The sequence below is a fragment of the Panthera tigris genome, chromosome X (genome assembly GCF_018350195.1).
Source record: "Panthera tigris isolate Pti1 chromosome X, P.tigris_Pti1_mat1.1, whole genome shotgun sequence".
NCBI lineage: Eukaryota > Metazoa > Chordata > Mammalia > Carnivora > Felidae > Panthera > Panthera tigris.
Window position 1 is genome coordinate 82,736,015 of NC_056677.1, and position 25,969 is coordinate 82,761,983.

General features: G+C 40.9%; 1 pseudogene; it reads left to right on the forward strand.

Moving 5' to 3' along the window:
- The first annotated feature begins 4,323 nt into the window (after positions 1-4,323).
- LOC122235280 overlaps positions 4,324-25,969 on the forward strand; it is a 54,510-nt pseudogene continuing 32,864 nt past the window's right edge.

Genomic DNA, 25,969 nt, shown 5'->3' on the forward strand with positions numbered 1-25,969 from the left:
GGGAGAGAAATAGACTCTCACACTATGTAGCCCGCACAGGAAAGACAAGTTCTCATCACATTGGCTGCAAAAACCAGAAGGGCCAAATTTCACGAGTTTGTACAACCAGTGGGACTTAAACCCAGCATGGTGAGGGGAAATTGAGTTCCCACCTTTAAAGAGACAGGACAACAAACAGCCCTGTGGAGATACAGCATAGAAGGGGCAGTTTGAAAATCACATGGGGACATGGGAGGGAGATTTACTTACTGATCTCGGAGCATGTGTTGAAAGGGCAGGGATGTGTGGGGGACTTGCCCACAAACAAAGGAGCTGGTGGGAGCCAGTTTCCTCCCCCCAACCGCAGCATGAACACACAGCCACCTGGGGGAACAAACAAAGAACCAGTGAGGTGCTGACATTCCCTACTTAACTTGCTGACAGGACACCCGGCCCTCGTGTTTCACTGTGGACATGCCCCCTCCAATCGGGCCTTGGCTCCAGGTCTTCTCCCACAGCAGACCCATGCAAACCTTGCTAACACTGCACGTCCATTCTCCTCCCCAGCCCCCCACGCTTCCATGGATCCACCCCCTCCAATCCTCTCTTGGACAGAGCTTATGTAAAGCAGTGTCACAAGCCTGGAAGTTTGCAAGCAGCCCCAAGAAGGGCCAGTGCCACCCCAAAGTGACTTCTGCCCTGGGGAGAGAGAAACATAACCACACACAACAATCAGACTGTGGCCCCAGCAGTGGGCTGTGGGCAGACAGGGGGTCTGACTGCAGGCCTTGCCCATCAAGGAAAGCTTCTCAGGGGACAAAACAGGGAAAGTACCCTGTAGTTCAGTGCTAGTGTATCCCTGGGAGATGCCTGGTCTGACTCAAATCAAGCCCAAGGTGGCCCCAGACTGGCCCACCAGGAACACAGGGACCAAACCCTGCCCACCACAGGCAAAGAGCGCCATTGTGGATGGCTGAACTGAAGGAAAAAGCAGCTCATCCACAAGAGCAGGGTGCACACAACAAACATACGAGAAACCCTGAAGCGCTAAATTCTGGTAAATAGGGGACACTGCACTGCAGGCACTACAGGCTTGCTTCTTCATAAGGCCACTGGTTTTAAGAGCAGGGGATGTGGTTAACTTTCCTAACACACAGAAACAGGTGCAGAGAGTTAGACAAAATAAGGAGACAGAGGAATATGTCCCAAATGGAGGAACAAGACAAAATCACAGCAAGAGACCTAAGTGAAATGGGGATTGAGTAGTATGTCTGACAGAGAATTGACAGTAATGATCATAAAGATACCATGAGATGCGAGAAAAGTTTGGAGGACCTCAGTGAGACCCTGAACAAAGAGATAGAAATCATAAAAAAGAAACAATCAGGGATGAAGAACCCAATAACTGAAATTAAAAATACACCAGATATAAAGAATAGTAGACTAGATGAAGCAGATCATATCAGCAACCTGGGGGGCAGGGTAATGGAAAGCAACCAAGCTGGACGGTTGAGAGGAAACAAAACACAAAATGAAAACAGACTTTGGGACCTCAGTGACACCATCAAGCGTAATAACGTTCACATTATAGGGGCTCCAGAAGGAAAAGAGAGAGAAAAGGGGGCAGAAAATTAATTTGAAAAAATAATAGCTGAAGAAAACATCCCAAATCTAGGGAAGGAAAGAGAAATCCAGATCCAGGAAGCACAGGCGGCCCCCCCAAAAATCAACCTAAAGTGGTCAACACCAACACATAATACTTAAAATGGTAAAAAGCAGTGGCAATGAGATAATTTTAAAAGCAGCAAGAGGAAAGAAAACCATTCCATACAAGGTAAACCCCATAAAGCTATCAGTGGATTTTTCAACAGAAGCTTTGGAGGCCAGAAGGGAGTGGCATGATATATTCAAAGTGGCGAAACTAAAAAATCTGCAGCCAAGAATATTCTATCCAGGAAGGCTACCATTCAGAATATAAGGACAGATAAAGAGTTTCCCAGACAAACAAAAGCTAAAGGAATCCATGATCACTAAACCATCCCTACAAGAAATGTTAAAGGGGATTCTTTGAGTGGAAAGGAAATACCATAAGCAGAAATAAGAAATGTAGGAAGCATCAAAGCGGTAAAAATAAGTACATCTATAAAAAACAGTCGAAGGGTCTCTCAAAACAAACGGATGTAAATTATGGCAACATACACCTAAAACGTGGGGTGAGGGGAGAGGAGTAAAGAATGAGTTCAAACTTAACCAGCCATCAACTATTTGCACAAGATATTATATACAAGCTGAACGGTAAAAGAAAAAAAAAAAAACAGTAACAGATAAGCAAAAACTAAAGAGAAAGGAATCCAAGTTTATCAATAAAAAAGCCAACTAACTGTGAAGAAAGAGAGCAAGAAAAGTAAGGAACAGAGAAAAACCACAAAAACCACCATAAATTGGGTAACAGAATGGTAATGATTACCTACCTATCTCTAATTTTAATGTAAATGGACTAACCGCTCTGATCAAAAGACATAGGGTGACAGAAATGTGAAAAAGCAAGACACATTTATATGTTGCTTGCAAGAGACTCACTACAGACCTAAAGACACATGCAGATTGCAAATGAAGTGATGGAGAAACATTTATCATGCAAATAGATATGAAAAGAAAGCCAAGGTAGCAATACTTATATTGGGCAAAATAGATTTTAAACAAGAACTGTAAGAGGGGACAAAGAAGCACATTATATAATCATAAAGGGGACAATGCAACAAGAAGATATAACAATTGTAAATATTTATGCACCTGACATGAGAGCATCCAAATACATAAAGCCGTTCATAACAAACATAAAGAAGGCAATTCATAATAATACGATAATAGTAGGGGGCTTTAACAGCCCACTGACATCAATGGGTGGATCTCCTAAACAGAAAATCAACAAGGAAGCAATGTCTTTGAATGACACTTTGGACCAGACGGATTTAACACATATATTCAGAACATTCCATCCAGAAACAGCAGAATACACATTTTTCTCCGAGTGCACATGGAACATTCTCCAGAATATATCACATATTAGGCCACAAGACAGTCTCAACAAATTCAAAAGGATCAAAGTCATACCACCATGCACCTTTTCTGACCACAGTGCTGTGAAACAGGAAAAGAACCACAAGAGAAAAATCTGGAACTAGCACAAATACATGGAAGTTAAATAACATGCTACTAAACAATGAATGGGCTAACAAATAAATAAACGGGGAATTAAAATAAAAATACATGGAGATAAAAGAAGAAGAAAACACAGCAATCCAAAATCTTTGGGATGCAGCAAAAGCTGTCCTAAGGAGGAAGTTTACAGCAATGCAGTCCTACCTGAAGAAGCAAGAAAAATCTAAAAGTAAACAATCTAACCTTACACCTCCAGGAACTAGAAAAAGAACAAACAAAATCCAAAAACAATAGAAGGAAGGAAATAATAAAGATTAGAGAAGAGATAAATGAAAAAGAAACAAAACAAAACAAAACAAAGCAAAACAAAAAACAAAAGAACAGATCAATGATCCTAGGAGTTGGTTCCTTGGAAAGATCAACAGAAGTGATCAATCATTAGCCAGACTCATCATAAAAAGAGAGAGGAGTCAAATAAACAAAATCACAAATGAAAGAAGATAAATAACAACTGACATCACAGAGATGCAAAGGATTATAAGAGAATAGTATGAAAAATTATATCCCAACAAACTGGGCAAACTGGAAGAGATGGATAAATACCTAGAAACATGTAACCTCCCAAAACTGAATCGGGAAGAAATAGAAAATTTGAACAGAACAACTAACAGCAATGAAACAGAATCAGTAATGAAACAAAAGAAAACAAAACAAAAATATCCCAAGAAACAAAAGTCCAGGACCAGATGACTTCACAGGTGAATTCTACCAATCATTTAAAGAAGAGTTAATACCTAATCTTCTCAAACTATTCCAAAAAAGGAATAGAAGAGGAAGGAAATCTTCCAAATTCATTCTATCAGGCCAGTAGTAGCCTGATACTAAAGCCAGATAAAGACATTACAGAGAGACAGAGAAAGAGAGAGACAGAGAGAGAGACAGAGAGAGAGAGAGAGAGAGAAGTACAGGCCAATCACTTTGATGAACATAGGTGTGAAAATCCTCAAGAAAATATTGTCAAACCGAATCCAGCAATACACTTAAAAAATAATTCACCACAATCAAGGGGGTTTAGTCATTGGATACAAGAGTGGTTCAATATTTGCAAATCAACCAACGTGATTTACCACTTTAATAAAAGAAAGGATAAGAACCATATGATCCGAATTGCTTGCAGTAGCCATGGTGGTCATGAGTTCATTACAGTGGGTTTCTGTCACTGCAGTGTCCACTCTCTCTGGCCACTGTCTCGGCACTCAGCTTGGATTCAAGGGCTTCCTCACCCATGGCTTTCTGAAGACTGCAGCTCAGTGCGACACAGTGGAAACAATGAGAAAAGACTGTTTATCACCAAACCTTCTGGATTCTATGACAGGTGTTATTTGAGTTTAATGAAATTCTACATTTTTGTTGAGTGGGATTCCAGTAGCAATTGGCATAACTCTGGTGAATATATTCATTGGTGAAGCCTGAGTTAGCAGAAATTCCAGAAGGCCAAATCCTGGAACACTGGGAATGTTTCAAGCATCCTATATCAAGATGGATTTCCAGAACTTTCTTCGATGGCCCTGAAAAGAATTATGAAAAGACAATGGCTATTTTTCAAATTGAAGCTGAAAAGTCTGATTTATGGTTAAAGTAACTGGAAGTACCAAGGTTAGTTAATGCATCCCAGAGGCGATGGTCCCTTGTATCAGTATCCTTCCATTGATAAGGCGCTGATTGATCATTCTCCAAAAGCAACTCCCAACATCGAATCTCTTATTTATCTAAATACAAAGTATATTCTCTTTAGGTATAAGTATATTAATTAAAAATATATTCTGTATTTTTGCTCAAGCAATGAATAAAAGGCCTTCTATTGCTCTATTTCTCAGCATTGGTTCAGATTAAGACTTTAGTGTGGGATTTCATTTTTTTCAGCTTTATTGTATTGGGGCATAGTGGACAATATTGTAAGATATTTAAAGTGTACATTATGATGACTTGGTACCCATTGTGAAGGGCAGATTAAAACTTTTGATTTGTGGGTTTTGGCTTCCTCCTATAAGAAGGTATATAGGTAAATATAGAAACTTGAACAAATAGGAATTTGTGAACTCCCAACGGTGTAACTTCGAAAGTTTAATGTTTTATTTGACTCATAATTGGAAGTTAGAGAAGTCCAATTATGTTAAATACCAAGAAATATAGTAGTTTACACAAATGTCTGTATTGTAGATATCTAGATTACTCACAGGTAATTCATAATTTTAAATTACATAAATATTGAACTAACTATATAAACCATTAACCCCTGAATAAACAATTTTTCAGTGACAAAAAAAAGAACCATGTCATCATTTAGAAAGATGCAGAGAAAGCATTTACAAAGTATAAGATCCATTTATGGTAAAAACGTTCAACAAAGTTGGTTCAGAGGAAACATACCTCAACATAATAAAAGCCATATACGAAAATCCCACAGTGAACATCATACTCAACGTGGAGAAACTGAAAGATTTCCCCTCCTAGTGTCAGCAACAAGACAAGGATGTCCACTCTCACCACTTTTATTCAACATAGTACCAGAAGTCCTGGGCGCAGCCATCAGACAAGAAAAAGGAATACAAGGCATCCAAATTGGTACGAAAGAAGTAAAACGTTCACTATTGGCAGAAAAACATGATACCATATATAGAAAACCCTAAAGACTCTACCCCAAAAACTACTAGTAATGATAAATGAATTCAGTAAGGTCTCAGGATACAAAATCAACGTACAGAAAGCTGTTGCATGTCTACACACTAATAATGAAGCAGCAGAAAGAGAAATTAAGAAAACAATCCCATTTACAATGGTATCAAAAATAATAAAATGCCTAGGAATAAACATAACCAAGGATATAAAAGACCTGTACTCTGAAAACTATAAAACATTGATGAGAGAAATTGAAGACAGCACAAATGGGAAGACATCCCATGCTCATGGATAGGAAGAACAAACACTGTTAAAATGTCCATGCTATCCTGAACAGTCTACAGATTTAATGGAATCGCTGTCAAAAAATACCAACAGCATTTTTCACAGAACTCGAACAAGCAATCCTAAAATTTGTATGGGACCATAAGAGATGCCGAACAGCCAAAGCAATATTGGAAAGGAAAACAAAGCTGGAGGTATCAAAATTCCAGACTTCAACTTATATCACAAAACTGTAGTACTCAAAACAGTATGGCACTGGCACAAAAATGGACACACAGATCAGTGGCACAGAATAGAGATCCCAGAAATAAGCCCATGACTATTTGGTCAATTGATCTTTGACAAAGGAGGCAAGAATATCCAGTGGGAAATAGACAGTCTCTTCAACAAATGATGTTGGGAAAGCTGGACAGCTACATGCCAAAGAATAAAACCAGACCACAATCCTACACCACACACAAAAATGAACTTAAAATAGATTAAGGAACTAAATGTGAGTCCTGAAAATATAAAACATCTTAGAAAGGAGCACAGGCAGTAATTTCTCTGACACCGACTGTAACAATTCCTTTTTTTTTTCTTTTTTGGATATGACTCCTGAGGCAAGAGAAACACAAGCAAAAATAAACTATTGGGACTACATCGAAATAACAAGTTTCTACACAGCAAAGGAAAAAAATCGAAACTAAAGGACAAACTACTCAATGGGAGAAGATATTTCCAAACGATATATCTGATAAAGTCTTAGCATCCATAACCGACACATGAAAAAATGCACAACATCACTCATCATCAGGGATACACACACACACACACACACACACACACACACACTGGAGTATTACTCGGCAATCAAAAAGAATGAAATCTTGTCATTTTAAACTACATGGATGGAACTAGAGGGTATTATGCTAAGCAAAATTAGTCAGAGAAAGACAAATATCATATGACTTCACACATATGAGGACTTTAAGATACAAGACAGATGGACATAACGGAAGGGAGGGAAAAAATAACATAAAAACAGGGAGGGGGACAAAACGTAAGAGACTCTTAAGTATGGAGAACAAACAGAGGATTACTGGAGGCGTTGTGAGAGGGGGTATGAGCTAAATGGGTAAGGGGCATTAAGGTACCTACTCCTGAAATCATTGATGCACTATGTGCTAACTAACTTGAATGTAAATTTTAAAAGTAAATTAAATAATAAAAGGGCTTAGCATCCAAAATTTATGAAGAATGTATACAAATCAACACCCAAAAGACAAATAATCCAATTAAAAAATGGGCAGAAGACATGAACAGACATTTCTCCAAAGAAGACATCCAGATGGCCAAAAGACACATGAAAAGATGCTCAACATCACTCATCATCAGGGAAATGCAAATCAAAACCACAGTGAGATATCACCTCACACCTGTCAGAATGACCCCCATCAAAAACACAACAAACTACAAATGTTGGAGAGGATGTGCAGAAAAAGGAACCCCCTTGCACTGTTGATGGGAATGCAAGCTGCCTCAGTCACTCTGGAAAACAGTATGGAGCTTCCTCAAGAAGTTAAAATGTAACTACCGTACGATCCAGTAATTTCACTGCTGGGTATTTACCCAAAGAATACAAAAACACTAATTCGAGAAGGTACATGCACCTCTCTGCTTATTGTGGTATTATTTACCATAGACAAATTATGGAGGCAGCCCAAGTTCCACCGATTGATTCATGGATAAAAAGTAGTATATATATACAATGGAATATCGCTCAGCCATAAAAAAAAAATGAAATCTTGCCATTTGTAGCAACATGGATGGAGCTAGAGAGTATAATGCCAAGTGAAATAAGTCAGTCAGACAAAGACAGATACCATACGATTTCACTCCTATGTGGAATTTGAGAAACAAAACAAATGAGCAAAGGAAAAGAGAGAGAGAGAGAGACCACAAAACACTATGAAACAGACTCTTTAGCTACAGAGAACTGATAGTACCAGAGAGGAGGTGGGTGATGTAGGTGAAGGGGATTAAGAGAAGACTTATCATGATAGGCACTAAGTAATGTATAGAATTGTTGAATCAGTATATTGTACACCTGAAACTAACAGAACACTGCATGTTAACTGTACTGGATTTAAAATTAAGACAAGAGAGGGCTGCCTGGGTGGCTCAGCCAGTTAAGGATCCGACTTCAGCTCAGGTCATGATCTTGCAGTCCATGAGTTACAGTCCCACACTGGGCTCTCTGCTGTCAGCACCCAGCCCGCTTTGGACTTTCTGCCCCCCTCCCTTTCTGCCCCTCCCCCACTCGTTCTCTCTCTCTCTCTCTCTCAAAATAAATAAATAAACTTTAAGAAGAGAGAATGTTAGCATACTATTGTTTGTAATAGAAAATGTGGTAAAAGAACTATATTTACATTACTAGTATTGGAGAAATAAATGTTGGGCCATTCATATGATGCCACAACTGGTCTTTATTTAAAAAATAAGTGAAATTTTGTAAAGTAATTGAAAATATTATCATTGAAATATGTGTTTACATAGAAAGATGGTAAAAAAAATGTGCTAAAACAGGTTACAATGATCATAAAGGGCACAGATCCATTTTTTGTTTATATAGGCATATACCTATTTATCCAGAGGTCTCAAGGCATAAAATCAAAGTGATCTTGTTGTTCCAGTGGCCTAGAGCTTTTATTCAGCATGGAAAGAGTCTGGACACCTCACACAGGCACCCTTGAGAATGTCTCTGTACCCTTGGGAATGCCCCCTTTCTACTCAGATGTCCTGAAAGCTGTCTGGTGGGTTTTCACCACAGCCCCTCCCTCCCACCTTCCTGCTCAGCCATGCTCAAACTGCAGCTCAGGCTCCTGTCACGAGGTGGCACCAACGTACTTCCACCATCAATTTCTCTACAAGAGGTTTGTTTATTCAAGGGGCAAAAACCAAAAACCAACCAAGCAACCAACCAAACAAACAAAAACACCTTCCCTTAAGACCTAGCATGTGAACCAACTGTATACAATAATTTATATAATTTAAATTCTGTCTGATAGAACTGATGGGTTAGATAGATAGATAGATAGATAGATAGATATATGTATAGATATATGTATAGATTATATATATATATATATATATATATATACACCCCAGGACATTTTTTTTTTTTTTTGGGACAGAGAGAGACAGAGCATGAACGGGGGAGGGTCAGAAAGAGAGGGAGACACAGAATCGGAAACAGGCTCCAGGCTCCGAGCCATCAGCCCAGAGCCTGACGCGGGGCTCGAACTCACGGACAGCGAGATCGTGACCTGGCTGAAGTCGGACGCTTAACCGACTGCGCCACCCAGGCGCCCCTACACCCCAGGACATTCTTAAAATGATACACAGGCGATAGTGTTGCACCATGGCAGTAGGAGGTAAGGCAGGTGGGCTTAGGGCAGGGCAGAACAGGACAGGTAGGAGGTGCCTGAGAGAGAATGGGGCACTGGACTGAGACTGGGAAGCCTGTATGGGGGTGGGGTGGTGGAGGGAGAAAATTTGTCTCTGGGAGGGACATGCTACATTGTGGACATGGTCAACCTGCACTGAAGAGGGAAAAAAATACATCACTAAATGCGATATAGGTTTGGGGCCAACAGCAAATGGAACTGCTTTAATATACATATGAATTTTCCAAACATAATCTTAGTAAACAAATGATTCCAAGACTTTTCTTATTCTTTGCTTGGTTTATTTGAAAAAGAAAATGGAGACGGATGCCACTTGATAGCCAGAGCCAGAATTGCAGGTCTGAGGCACAGACCAGGAGGCTCAGCAAGGAAGAAGGAAAGATGGAGTTTGTGATCTTGGTTGAATGGTTTCAGCCAAAGTTTTTGGGAATTTTTCACTTCATGGCAGTAATTCCTTGGTGTCCATCATTTTCTGGGATATCTAAATCTGAGTTCAGAACCCACCCCTTGTATGAACTGAATCTAGAGCTACACTTGAGATGGGGTGGTTGAGCCAGAGGAAACACACACACACACACACACACACACACACACACAGAATCAATTCAATTTTGAAACCTACTTGGTTCTCCTATAAAATTGAATATAATGAGTGTTTATGAAATGAAGAATGTACATGTACATGAACATACATGTGCATTACTACCATCATTGTTAAAAGGGGCTTTTTGGATGAATACCCATGGTGCCACAATATCAGGGGAGTGTGAAATGCTCATTTATCAAGGCTTAGAAACCCATCTTCTAAAAGCAAGCCTGCTCTGTGTCCTCAAGAGAGGGTGAAGGATGGAACCTCATTCCCATCCTGCCATTTAACTGGAGAGGTGAATTTGGTTTTGTGAGCATGAGCTTTGCCATCTGTGAAATGGGACTCAGGATACTTTTGCCACACAAGTGTCCCAAGGGAAAAATGAGAAAACCTACTCAGAATATATGGCATGTAGTGGGACTTCAAGGGCCCTTTAAAAGTTGAGACGCAGCAATAGAGGCTGGCTGAGCTTCAGGGCTAAGGCAGGCATAGTGAAAAGGTATTTCTCACTGTTTCTCCTAATGAAAATATAGATATCCTTATGAAAGAAGCATATATTTCTCTTATACACCTTGTGTTTAAAATCTTGTAGACAGAAGGATCCCTAGTTTCTTGGGTGAATCAGAAGCTTATAAGCAATGCTCAACATCATGCTTCTGAGCAGACCCTAATCCAGTTCCCCACCCTGGGCAGACAGGACTGCTTATTCGTTTACTTTTTGTTTGCTTTTTTTTTATTGAAGTGCAGGTGACACAGAATATTATATTAGTTTTAGGTGTACAAAGTGTGTTTCAACAATTATATACATTACAAAATGCTCACTACTATTAGCGTAGACACCCTTTGTCACCATACAAAGTTATTAAAATATTATTGACTGTATTGTCTGTGGTGTACTTTTCATCCCCACGACTTATTTATCTTATAACTTCCGTTTTGTATCTCTTAATCCCCTCCATCTATTTCACCCATCCCCCCTTCATCTCCTACCATCTGGCAACCACGTTTGTTCTCTGTATTTATGAGCTTGTTTCTGTTATGTTTTGTTCGTTCATTTGTTTTGTTTACTAGATTCCAAATATAAGTGAAATCATATGGTATTTGCCTGTTTGTCTGACTTGTTTTACTGAGTATAATGCCCTCTAAGTCCATCCATGTTATTGTGAATGGCAAGATTTCATTCTTTTTATGGCTGGGTAATATTCCACTGTGGTGTGTGTGTGTGTGTGTGTGTGTGTGTGTGTGTGTGTATCACATATTCTTTATCCATTTGCCTATTGATAGACACTTGGGTTGCTTCCATATCTTGTCTATTATAATTAATGATGCAATAAGACAGCTCTGTGTTTTTTTCTTTTTCAAAATTCTATTTAAATTCTACTTAGTTAACATATAATGTAATATTGGTTTCAGGAGTAGAATTTAGTGATTCATCACTTACATATAACATTCAGTGCTCAACACAACAAGTGACCTCCTTAATACCCAATCATCCATTTAGTCCATCCCTGGCCTACCTCCCCTCCAGCAACCCTTAGTTTGTTATCTACAGTTAAGTGTCTCTGACGGTTTGCTTCCTTCTCTCTTTTTTTGCCCTTTCCCTATGTTCACCTGTTCTGGTTCTTAAATTCCACATATGGTTAAAAGGACGGGCCTGTTTTTAACTCACCTCAGTGATAGAGCACATCATGGCAGCAAGGTGTGGTACTTGCCTAACTGCTGCTCTTGGACTGCTCCATAGGTTAATACATTTACAGGAATATTCTAGACCAGTCCTGGAGTCACCATTGCAGGAGCCTTCAGACCATGCGTTATCCAACCATATCACACCAGAATTTCAGCCAACTGCTGTCTCCCTGAGATGCAGAAAACCAAGATTTACTAGCATTTCTTTGACATACACTTGTCAGTTCTTTCATTCACTAATAACTAAATATATATTGGCTTAAAACCCATACTGTCCATTGAAAGTGTTCCATTAATTATGTAGTGTAAATAAGAGGATAAGGAGGAAAATGAATATACTGGAAAATTCAACGGTTAAATCTGAGATGAAATAACTCTTAAACATTAACTTTTAAACTTGTTCAAACTTCAGGGCATCAAATATTTTTTTTAATTCCCTTTGGGAATGCAAGCTGGTGTAGCCACTCTGGAAAACAGTATGGAGGTTCCCCCAAAAAAACTAAAAATAGGACTACCCTACGACCCAGCAATTGCACTACTAGGCATCTATCCAAGGGATACAGGTGTGCTGTTTCGAAGGGACACATGCACCCCCATGTTTATAGCAGCACTATCAACAATAGCCAAAGTATGGAAAGAGCCCAAATGTCCATCGATGGATGAATGGATAAAGATGTGGTATCTATATACAATGGAGTATTACTCAGCAATCAAAAAGAATGAAATCTTGCCATGTGCAACTACGTGGATAGAACTGGAGGGTATTATGCTAAGTGAAACTAGTCAGTCAGAGAAAGACAAAAATCATATGACTTCACTCATATGAGGACTTTAAGAGACAAAACAGATGAACATAAGGGAAGGGAAACAAAAATAATATCAAAACAGGGAGGGGGACAAAATAGAAGAGACTCATAAATATGGAGAAAAAACTGAGGGTTACGGGAGGGGTTGGGGGGGATGAGCTAAATTGGTAAAGGGCACTAAGGAATCTACTCCTAAAATCATTGTAGCACACTATATGCTAACTAATTTGGATGTAAATTAAAAATAAAAAATAAAACAAGTTAAAAAAAAACATAAAAAGAAAGAAAAAAATTCCCTTCTCTGACCCCTAATTCCCATGCAGACATAAGCCTCTCACTCTGTCTCTCCATCTTTCTGCCCCCCCCTTCCCCTTCAAAATCAAAGTTCCAGAGATTTTGACCTTCACTTCCCACCAAATCTTTATCTCACTGCTTCTGTCTCCATGATTGCAATGATGCATTCTCACCAAGGTCACAAGCCACTTTATTCTCACTAGGTTCAGATATTGTCTAAGGATTATTCACAGTGATATATGGGATATGTTGTAGTGAGTGTGTTAATTGCCTAGGATGCCATAACAAGTCTCCACAAATTCTGTAGTTTGAAATATCAAAAATGTATTCTTTCATAGTTCTGAATGTCAGAAGCCCAAAATCAAGGTGTCAGACAGGGCCATGCTTCCTCTGAAGGCTCTAGGGCAAAATTCATTCTTGATTCTTCCAGTGTCTGGTGGTTCCTGGTCTTCTGTGGTTTGTGCCAGCATAACTCTAACTTCTGCCCTATCTTCACATGGCCTTCTTCCTTGTGTGTGATGCCTCCTTTTGTTTCTCTTATAAGAACAACACTCATTAGATTTAGGGACTACCCTAGATCTCAAGGTCCTTAACTATGTGTGCATAGACCTTGTTTCCAAATAAGGTTCCATCACAAGTTCAGAGGTTGAGGTTTGGACATATCTTGTTCAGGACATAAATTAATCCATTACCATGACATTTAGGTTAGAAGATCTTACCTTTCCTATATAAATATACAACCATATGCATACATGAACAAACATAAAATACCTGCATACGCAAGAATGTAATGCATTCGTGAAGAATATAATGCAGATTAAAACTTTCAGGGGCCGTCTGTTGGTTGTATGTTTTGGGGTAATGCTTTTTTCCCCTCTCTTCCATATTATCTATTTTACCTAAGATAAATACATAGTGCTTTTTTTTAATTTTTAATTTTTTTATTTTTTTAATATATGATATTTATTGTCAAATTAGTTTCCATACAACACCCAGTGCTCATCCCAAAAGATGCCCTCTTCAATGCCTATCACCTACCCTCCCCTCCTTCCCACCCCCCATCAACCCTCAGTTTGTTCGCAGTTTTTAAGAGTCTCTTATGCTTTGGCTCTCTCTCCCACTCTAACTTCTTTTTGTTTTGTTTTTTTTTTTCCTTCCCCTCCCCCATGGGTTTCTGTTAAGTTTCTCAGGATCCACATAAGAGTGAAAACATATGGCATCTGTCTTTCTCTGTATGGCTTATTTCACTTAGCATCACTCTCCTGTTCCATCCACGTTGCTACAAAGGGCCATATTTCATTCTTTCTCATTGCCACGTAGTACTCCATTGTGTATCTAAACCACAATTTCTTTATCCATTCATCAGTTGATGGACATTTAGGCTTTTTCCACAATTTGGCTGTTGTTGAGAGTGCTGCTATAAACATTGGGGTACAAGTGCCCCTATGCATCAGTACTCCTGTATCCCTTGGGTCAATTCCTAGCAGCGCTACTGCTGGGTCATAGGGTAGCTCTATTTTTAATTTTTTGAGGAACCTCCACACTGTTTTCCAGAGTGGCTGCACCAGTTTGCATTCCCACCAACAGTGCAAGAGGGTTCCTGTTTCTCCACAACCTCTCCAGCATCTATAGTCTCCTGATTTGTTCATTTTGGCCACTCTGACTGTCGTGAGGTGATATCTGAGTGTGGTTTTGATTTGTATTTCCCGGATGAAGAGCGATGCTGAGCATCTTTTCAACTAGACCCACAAAAGTATGGTCAACTAATCTTTGGCAAAGCAGGAAAGAATATCCAATGGAAAAAAGACAGTCTCTTTAACAAATGGTGCTGGGAGAACTGGACAGCAACATGCAGAAAAATGAAACTAGACCACTTTCTTACACGATTCACAAAAATAAACTCAAAATGGATAAAGGACTTGAATGTGAGACAGGAAACCATCAAAACACTCGAGGAGAAAGCAGGAAAAGACCTCTCTGACCTCAGCCACAGCAATTTCTTACTTGACACATGCCCAAAGGCAAGGGAATTAAAAGCAAACATGACCTATTGGGACCTCATGAAGATAAAATGCTTCTGCACAGCAAAGGAAACAATCAAAAGTAAACGGCAACCAACGGAATTGGAAAAGATATTTGTAAATGACATATCGGACAAAGGCCTAGTATCCAAAATCTATAAAGAGCTCACCAAACTCCACACACAAAACACAAATAATCCAGTGAAGAAATGGGCAGGAAACATGAATAGACACTTCGCTAAAGAAGACATCCAGATGACCTATTGCTTTTGAAACTACAGTTTATATCTCAGGAGGGAAGATGGAGGTGTAGGAGGACGCTGGGCTCACTACGTCCTGCTGATCACTTAGAGTCCACCTACACCTGCCTAAATAACCCAGATAACCGCCAGAAGACTAGCAGAATGGATTCTCTGGAGCCAAGCGCAGACAAGAGGCCCACGGAACAGGGTAGGAAGGGCGGAGAGGAGGTGCGCCCTACACGGACTGGCAGGAGGGAGCCGGGATGGAGGGGCAGCCCGTCGGCAAAGCTGAGCCCCCGAGTCTGGCTTGCAAAAGCGGAGGGGCCAGACGGAGTGTGTTCTGACAGCAAGCAGGACTTAACACCTGGAAGGTATAAGTTAACAGTGCTGCTCAGAGAGCGGGAAGGCTGGAGGACAACGGGAGGGAGAGTTGTTGAGCCCTGGACAACAGAACTCAGCTTGGAGGGGAACAAAGGCGCTTGCCAGTGCCATCTCCCTCGCCCATCCCCCAGCCAAAACCCCAAAGGGAACCAGTTCCTGCCAAGGAACTTGCTTGCACCGAACAAACACCCAACACTGTGCTTCTGAGGATCCATCCCTCCAGCGGAGGGTCTGACTCCCTCCCAGTGCCGCAGGGCCCTTCCCGAAGCGGATCGGCAAAGGATAAGTGAGCTGAGCCTGCCCCTCCCACCCCTGTGCACCTTGCTGATCCACCCCTGCTAATATGCCAGATCCCCAGCACCACAAGCCTGGCAGTGTGCAAGTAGCCCAGACGGACCACACCACCCCACAGTGAATCCCACCCCTAGGAGAGGGGAAGAGAAGGTACACACAAGTCTGACTGTGGCCCCAGCGGTGGGCTGGGGGCAGACATCAGGTCTGACTGTGGCCCCGCCCACCAACTCCAGTTATTCAAGACAGCACAGGGGAAGTGCCCTGCAGTTCTGCACCACTCCAGGGACTATCCAAAATGACGAAACAGAAGAATTCCTCTCAAAAGAATCTCCAGGAAATAACAACAGCTAACAAACTGATCAAAAACGATTTAAACAATATAACAGAAAGTGAATTTAGAATAATAGTCATAAAATTAATTGCTGGGCTTGGAAACAGTATAGAGGACAGCAGAGAATCTATTGCTACAGAGATCAAGGGACTAAGGAACAGTCAGGAGGAGCTAAAAAATGCTATAAATGGAGGGTTCCGAAGATGGCGGCTTAGGAGGACGCTGGGCTCACCGCGCGCCCTGCTGATCACTTAGATTCCACCTACACCTGCCTAACTAACCCAGAAAACCACCAGAAGACTAGCAGAACGGAGTTTCTGGAGCCAAGCGCAGACGAGAGGCCCACGGAAGAGGGTAGGAAGGGCAGCGAGGCAGTGCGTGCTCCACGGACTGGCGGGAGGGAGCCGGGGCAGAGGGGCGGCCCACCGGCCAAGCAGAGCCCCCGAGTCTGGCTGGCAAAAGCAGAGGGGCTGGACGGAGTGTGTTCCGACAGCAAGCTCGACTTAGCATCTGGGAGCTCATAAGTGAACAGCTCTGCTCAGAAAGCGGGAAGCCTGGAGGACAAAGGGAGGGAGAGTTGCTGAGCCCCCGGACGACAGAGCTCAGTTGGTTGGGGAACAAAGGCGCTCGCCAGCGCCATCTCCCTCACCCAACCCCCAGCCAAAATCCCAAAGGGAACCAGTTCCTTCCAGGGAACTTGCTTGCTACGCGCAAACACCCAACGCTGTGCTTCTGTAGAGCCACCCCTCCGGCAGCGGGTCTGACTCCCTCCCGCTGCCACAGGGCCCCTCCTGAGGTGGATCACCTAAGGAGAAGCGAGCTAAGCCTACCCCTCCTGCCCCTGTGCACCTTGCTTACCCACCGCAGCTAATACGCCAGATTCCCAGCACCACAAGCCTGGCAGTGTGCAAGTAGCCCAGACAGGCCAGGCCACCCCACAGTGAATCCCGCCCCTAGGAGAGGGGAAGAGAAGGCACACACCAGTCTGACTTTGGCCCCAGCGGTGGGCTGGGGGCAGACACCAGGTCTGACTGCTGCCCCGCCTACCAACTCCAGTTATACACCACAGCACAGGGGAAGTGCCCTGCAGGTCCACACCACTCCAAAAACTATCCAAAATGACCAAACGGAAGAATTCCCCTCAGAAGAATCTCCAGGAAACAACAACAGCCAATGAACTGATCAAAAAGGATTTAAATAATATAACAGAAAGTGAATTTAGAATAATAGTCATAAAATTAATCGCTGGGCTTGAAAACAGTATAGAGGACAGCGGAGAATCTCTTGCTACAGAGATCAAGGGACTAAGGAACAGTCAGGAGGAGCTGAAAAACGCTTTAAACGAAATGCAAAACAAAATGGAAACGACGACAGCTCAGATTGAAGAAACAGTGGAGAGAATAGGTGAAACCAGAAGATAAAGTTATGGAAAAAGAGGAAGCTGAGAAAAAGAGAGATAAAAAAAATATAGGAGTATGAGGGGGAAAATTAGAGAACTAAGTGATACACTAAAAAGAAATAATATACACATAATTGGTATCCCAGAGGAAGAAGAGAGAGGGAAAGGTGCTGAAGGGGTACTTGAAGAAATAATAGCTGAGAACTTCCCTGAACTGGGGAAGGAAAAAGGCATTGAAATCCAAGAGGCACAGAGAAATCCCTTCAGACGTAACTTGAATTGATCTTCTGCACGACATATCATAGTCAAACTGGCAAAATACAAGGATAAAGAGAAAATTCTGAAAGCAGCAAGGGATAAACGTGCCCTAACTTATAAAGGGAGACCTACAAGACTCGTGACTGATCTCTCTTTTGAAACTTGCAGGCCAGAAAGGATTGGCAAGAGATCTTCAATGTATTGAACAGAAAAAAAATATCCAGCCGAGAATCCTTTATCCAGCAAGTCTGTCATTTAGAATAGAAGGAGAGATAAAGGTCTTCCCAAACAAACAAAAACTGAAGGAATTCATCACCACTAAACTAGCGCTACAAGAGATCCTAAGGGGGATCCTGTGAGACAAAGTACCAGAGACATAGCTACAAGCATGAAACCTACAGACATCACAATGACTCTAAACCCATATCTTTCTATAATAACACTGAACGTAAATGGACTAAATGCTCCAACCAAAAGACACAGGGTATCAGAACGGATCAAAAAACAAGACCCATCTATTTGCTGTCTACAAGAGACTCATTTTAGACCTGAGGACACCTTCAGACTGAGAGTGAGGGGATGGAGAACTATTTATCATGCCACTGGAAGTCAAAAGAAAGCTGGAGTATCCATACTTATAGCAGACAAACTAGACTTTCAGTCAAAGGCTGTAACAAGAGATGAAGAAGGGCATTATATAATAATCGCAGGGTCTATCCATCAGGAAGAGCTAACAATTATAAATGTCTATGTGCCGAATACGGGAGCCCCCAAATGTATAAAACAATTACTCATAAACATAAGCAACCTTATTGATAAGAATGTGGTAATCACAGGGGACTTTAACACACCACTTACAGAAATGGATAGATCATCTAGACTCACGGTCAATAAAGAAACAAGGGCCCTGAATGACACATTGGATCAGATGGACTTGACAGATATATTTAGAACTCTGCATCCCAAAGCAACAGAATATACTTTCTTCTCGAGTGCACATGGAACATTCTCCAAGATAGATCACATACTGCGTCACACAACAGCCCTTCATAAGTATACAAGAATTGAGATCATACCATGCATGCTTTCGGACCACAATGCTATGAAGCTTGAAATCAACCACAGGAAAAAGTCTGGAAAACCTCCAAAAGCATGGAGGTTAAAGAACACCCTACTAAAGAATGAGTGGGTCAACCAGGCAATTAGGGAAGAAATTAAAAAATGTATGGAAACAAACGAAAATGAAAATACAAGAATCCAAATGCTTTGGGATGCAGCGAAGGCAGTCCTGAGAGGAAAATACATTGCAATCCAGGCCTATCTCCAGAAACAAGAAAAATCCCAAATACAAAATCTAACAGCACACCTAAAGGAAATAGAAGCAGAACAGCAAAGGTAGCTAAACCCAGCAGAAGAAGAGAAATAATAAAGATCAGAGCAGAAATAAACAATATAGAATCTAAAAAAACTGTAGAGCAGATCAATGAAACCAAGAGTTGGTTTCTTGAAAAAAGAAACAAAATTGATCCACCTCTAGCCAGGCTTCTCAAAAAGAAAAGGGAGATGACCCAAATAGATAAAATCATGAATGAAAATGGAATTATTACAACGAATCCCTCAGAGATACAAGCAATTATCAGGGAATACTATGAAAAATTATATGCCAACAAACTGGACAACCTGGAAGAAATGGACAAATTCCTAAACACCCACACTCTTCCAAAACTCAATCAGGAGGAAATAGAAAGCTTGAACAGACCCATAAGCAGCGAAGGAATTGAATCAGTCATCAAAAATCTCCCAACAAATGAGTCCAGGACCAGATGGCCTCCCAGGGGAGTTCTACCAGATGTTTAAAGCAGGGATAATACCTATCCTTCTCAACCTATTCCAAGAAATAGAAAGGGAAGGAAAACTTCCAGACTCATTCTAGGAAGCCAGTATTACTTTGATTCCTAAACCAGACAGAGACCCAGTAAAAAAAGAGAACTACAGGCCAGTATCCCTGATGAATATGGATGCAAAAATTCTCAATAAGATACTAGCAAATCAAATTCAACAGCATATAAAGAGCATTATTCACCATGATCAAGTGGGGTTCATTCCTGGGCTGCAGGGCTGGTTCAACATTAACAAATCAATCAACGTGCTGCATCCCATTAATAGAAGAAAAGATAAGAACCATATGACCCTGTCAATCGATGCACAAAAGGCATTTGACAAAATTCAGCATCGTTTCTTAATACAAACCCTGGAGAAAGTCAGGATAGAAAGAACATACTTAAACATCATAAAATCCATGTATGAAAAGCCCACAGCCAACATTATCCTCAATGGGGAACAACTGAGAGCTTTGTCCCTGAAATCAGGAACACAACAGGGATGCCATTCTCACCGCAGTTGTTAAACATAGTGTTGGAAGTGCTAGCATCAGCAATCAGACAACAAAAGGAAATCAAAGGCATCAAAACTGGCAAAGATGAAGTCAAGCTGTCACTTTTTGCAGATGACATGATATTATACATGGAAAATCCGATAGACTCCACCAAAAGTCTGCTAGAACTGATACATGAATTCAGCAAAGTTGCAGGATACAAAATCAATGTACAGAAATCAGTTGCATTCTTATACACTAACAATGAAGCAACAGAAAGACAAATAAAGAAACTGATCCAATTCATGATTGCCCCAGGAGGCATAAAGTACCAAGGGATAAATCTAACCAAAGATGTAAAAGATCTGTATGCTGAAAACTATAGAAAGCTTATGAAGGAAATGGAAGAAGATACAAAGAAATGGAAAAACATTCCGTGCTCATGGATTGGAAGAATAAATATTGTCAAAATGTCAATACTACCCAAAGCTATCTACACATTCCATGCAATCCGAATGAAAATTGCACCAGCATTCTTCTCGAAACTACAGCAAGCAATTCTAAAATTCATATGGAACCACAAAAGGCCCCGAATAACCAAAGTAATTTTGAGGAAGACCAAAGCAGGAGGCATCACAATCCCAGACTTTAGCCTCTACTACAAAGCTGTCATCATCAAGACAGCATGGTATTGGCACAAAAACAGACACATAGACCAATGGAATAGAATAGAAACCCCAGAAATAGACCCACAAACGTATGGCCTACTCATCTTTGACAAAGCAGGAAAGAACATGCAATGGAAAAAAGACAGTCTCTTTAACAAATGGTGCTGGGAGAACTGGACAGCAACATGCAGAAGAATGAAACTAGATCACTTTCTCACACCATTCACAAAAAGAAACTCAAAATGGATAAAGGACCTGAATGTGAGACAGGAAACCATCAAAACCTTAGAGGAGAAAGCAGGAAAAGACCTCTCTGACCTCAGCCGCAGCAATTTCTTACTTGACACATGCCCAAAGACAAGGGAATTAAAAGCAAAAATGAACCACTGGGACCTTATGTAGATAAAAAGCTTCTGCACAGCAAAGGAAACAACCAACAAAACTAAAAGGCAACTGACAGGAATGGGAAAAGATATTTGCAAATGACATATCAGACAAAGGGCTAGTATCCAAAATCTATAAAGAGCTCACCAAACTCCACACCCAAAAACAAATAACCAGTGAAGAAATGGGCAGAAAACATGAATAGACACTTCTCTAAAGAAGACATCCAGATGGCCAACAGGCACATGAAAAGATGCTCAACGTCGCTCCTCATCAGGGAAAGACAAATCATAACCACACTCAGATATCACCTCACGACAGTCAGAGTGGCTAAAATGAACAAATCAGGAGACTATAGATGCTGGAGAGGATGTGGAGAAATGGGAACCCTCTTGCACTGTTGGTGGGAATGCAAATTGGTGCAGCCACTCTGGAAAACAGTGTGGAGGTTCCTCAAAAATTTAAAAATAGACCTACCCTATGACCCAGCAGTAGCACTGCTAGGAATTGACCCAAGGGATACAGGAGTACTGATGCATAGGGGCACTTGTACCCCAATGTTTATAGCAGCACTCTCTCAACAATAGCCAAATTGTGGAAAGAGCCTATGTGTCCATCAACTGATGAATGGATAAAGAAATTGTGGTTTAGATACACAATGGAGTACTACGTGACAATGAGAAAGCATGAAATATGGCCCTTTGTAGCAACGTGGATGGAACTGGAGAGTGATGCTAAGTGAAATAAGCCATGCAGAGAAAGACAGATACCATATGGTTCCACTTTTATGTGGATCCTGAGAAACTTAAAAGAAACCCATGGGGGAGGGGAAGGAAGAAAATTAAAAAAAAAAAAAAGGTTACAGTGGGAGAGAGCCAAAGCATAGGAGACTCTTAGAAACTGAGGACAAACTGAGGGTTGATAGGCGTTGAGAGGGAGGGGAGGGTGGGTGATGGGTATTGAGGAGGGCACCTTTTGGGATGAGCACTGGGTGTTGTATGGAAACCAATTTGACAATAAATTTCATGTATTGAAAAAAAAGAAACTGCAGTTTAAAAAATAATAATAAGTGACAGGGAAGAAAGTGTATTCTTAGACCATCCACAGGAAAGCCTTTAGAATGGGAACGTACTTACGGGACTGGAAAGAAGACAAGATGTGAAGGAAACCCTTTCCTCAATATAACAAGATAATTTCCCTCCATATTGCAAACCACAGCGATTGTTGTCAATATTTTAAATTCCTGCCTATTAAAATGTGGGAAAACGTTGTAATTCAGTTTTTCTTTCTTTTATTTTCTTGTCTTTTGAGGGCCTTATCAGATGAGAAGCAATAGTGTACACTGGAGAGATATGGGGCTCAGCAGCCACACAGAATCTGTTCAAATCTGTCTTGTGACTTGCTAGCTCTGCCTTCACTGTGCCTCAGTTTCCTGGTGTTTAAAATCAGGGAACAATAGCTCTTCCTCATAGGCTCTGCTGAGGATAAAATGAGTAAGTTTAGCCTTAGCACATACAACACGGTGGGGCACAGCAATATTAACTATTCTTATGATTATCATCATGCCAGAATGCACCATTAGTGTTTCTACTTGTGAGTAACCACCTTGGATATTTAGCAGGGGCGATTTCTAGGCAAAATGTTGAAGTGTGGGCTGGTTTCCCCTTACTACTGATAATAAAATGTGAGAGGAGAGATAAATCCAATGAACTAGCAAGCAAAAAATAAATGGGCCTTGAAGGTATGGAACATTCTGAGCCTACGTATAGTATAAAAATGTGAGAAAGCTTGTTCAGGAGAAAACACCAACGATATGGCTGGGAAATCACTCCAGGAAGAGATTACCTCTGGATTTAATCAGCCATCTCAGCTGAATTCAGAAATAGAGATGGGATTCTACCAGCAGAGACACTGCCACCTGGGATTGAAATGGACAGAAAAAAAATGGGGATAGAAGGGAAAAAAGGCTGTGGGAATTGTGGGGACTTTGGGGGAGGGAGCGGAGTGCAGTTACTTGGTTGCAAACATGTTCTATCCTTCAGGAAAAGGGAAGAATCACCCTCCAAAGACTATTCCAAGACATCAGTGCTTCTATCTCCTCCCACTACAAGTCAACGGGGCAAGTCTGTGGGTTTATCCTGGGTTTCACTGGTGGGGCCACCTCCTCAGTTTCAGTGGCCAGTGCCTCAGGGACCACACTGCCTTGTAGGGCTATTTTATGCGGGTGGGGATGCTGTCTAGGCCCTTAGAGTGAAACTGCTGTCCCAGTGAGTCTTGAGAGATCATCCAGCGTAAGAGCATTATTCTTGAGCTCAAAGAATAATGGAATTTGCCTTGCTGTGTATTTGACTTGTTTGGAATCTGTTTATCCATGTTTTCCCTCTGATATCTCTTTTCTTCAAATGAGAGTGTCTTTTCTATGCCTGTCCCCCTCATTTTGTATTTTGGAAGCACACAGCTTGTCTGGTTTCACAGGTTCACAGCTGGGAGGAATTATGGCTCAGGTTTAATCATACCTCCAAGTCATCCATATGCCATTTAGATGATATTTACATGAGGCTTTACACTTGGAATTCATGCTGGAGTGAGTTAAGGCTCTTGGCGCTGTTGAGATGGCAGTGGATGTATTTTTGCATGTGAGAACATGCATTTTGGGGGTTCAGAGGGCAGAACATTATGGAATTAATTTTATGCTCACATTCACATATTAAAGTCCTGATCCCCAACGTGGCTCTCTTTGGATATAGGGACTTTAAGGAGGTAGTTGAGGTTAAATGTGGTCATAAGGATGGGACCCTAGTCCTATAGGACTGGTGTCCTCATAAGAAGAGGAAGAAAAACTAGAACTGGTTCTCTCCCTGCACACACGCAGAGAGGAAGGGCTATGTAAGGACCCAGTGAGAATGTGGCCATTTGCAAACCAGGGAGACAGGTCTCACCAGAAATCAACCTTGCCAGAACCTTGATCTTCGACTTCTAGCCTCCAAAACTTCAACAAGTCAATTTGTGCTGTTTAAGCCATCCAGTCTGGTAATTTGTTAAGACTAACACAGATGGGAAGGAAACAAACACTGGCATTGACAATGGGTCAAACACGGTTTTGGGATCTTGAAAAAGGGTTCACCGTGATTTCTTTACAAAGCTCTTTCTCTCTCTCTTGCACATTCCCTCTTACACACACACACACACACACACACACACACACACAGTTAAATAAATTAGCAAGATGGGGGATAAGGGTGCCTACCGTGTATGTGTTGTGAATGTGTGTGTGTGTGTGTGTGTGTGTGAGTGTGCAGTGAGAGTGTGAACAACAATACTGTATTTTGTTTAAGTACGTTCTTATATGGCATAAAAAGATAAAGCGATGTGTTAACCTGACACTTATTTCACTCTGGATAGTGATTATCTCTAGAGGAAGACAAAGAAGATGTAATTACAGAGGAACAAAATTTTTCCTTAACCTCAATTAAATTTATAGCTTTCTATGCTTTTTATTTGAACTGTTGTTCATAAGTAGTAGAGCTTGTAAGAGCTACACTTTTTATCATAAATAAAAGCCATACTCATCTTAGCAAATGTTTCATACTGAGACAAAGGCAGAGGTTAAACATCTCAGTTCACACCAATCCCATCATCTTTGAAATTCACATTTTGCTATTTTGTTCCATCATTTTTTTTTCTGTGCATACGAATGTAACATGTATATGTTTCATAGAACTATTATCATACCAAATATAGAGGTAAGTATTCTGGGTGTTTTTTTATTTGCTTTCCTTTTTATCTTAATTTGTACCTTAAGTACCAGCAAGTAGAAGAGTTCTGATTAAATGTCAGGGTATAAGAGATGATCTAATTGTATTTATTAATGAACACTTAGTGAAGTGACAGAGATCCAAACCTTGAGCACTGAATTTGATTGGAAATGCCAAATTCATTATATATTAAATAATGTTGTACATCCTGGTCTGTTCATGAGCTTCCTAAAGTTCTTTTACATTGTACACCAACCACTTTATCCAACAGTGATAAAATAATAGATTCTTGGGAAATTGTAACAGCTGGCAAGGGAATCACTACCCCTCTTTATTCACCCTTTGGACTGATGGTGGGAATAATAAGAATCAACAATCACAAAAGACATCGATAGTCATAGAGCAGATAGTAGATTAACAGATAAAACTCTTGGTTAGCATCATACGACCAGCAAGTAATGATTCCCAGGGTCAAATCCTGGTCATTTCTGATCCCACATTTGATGCCTCTAACCCCTGTTTGTATATTGAGTGTTCTTCTGTGTTAGGCTGGAGGCCAGCACAGGGAAAGGGACTTGCCCAATATCCTGTGGTCAGTTAATGAGTCTGGCAACTGAGATGCATGTTTGATGACTCCCATCTTCTGTGTAGCTGACCTGTTCCTATTCTATGCTCTTCCATACTATTTCTCCTTTCTGGAGCACAATAAGAAATTGCTTCTAGTCAAGCTAGAAAGAAAATGGAGAGATAGGAAAGTACTTGGAAAAAAGGAAATGGTGAGATGGGACCAAAGTTTACTTCTTGCTGCTACATTTCCAGATGTGGTCTTGTTTCAAATCTTCTATCTTGTGGGACAGAAGATGTGGGGTGGGCTGAGAGTAACATTTATCAAAGTCCTGCTATGTACCAGACATTCTTTGAGAGTTTCTCTGT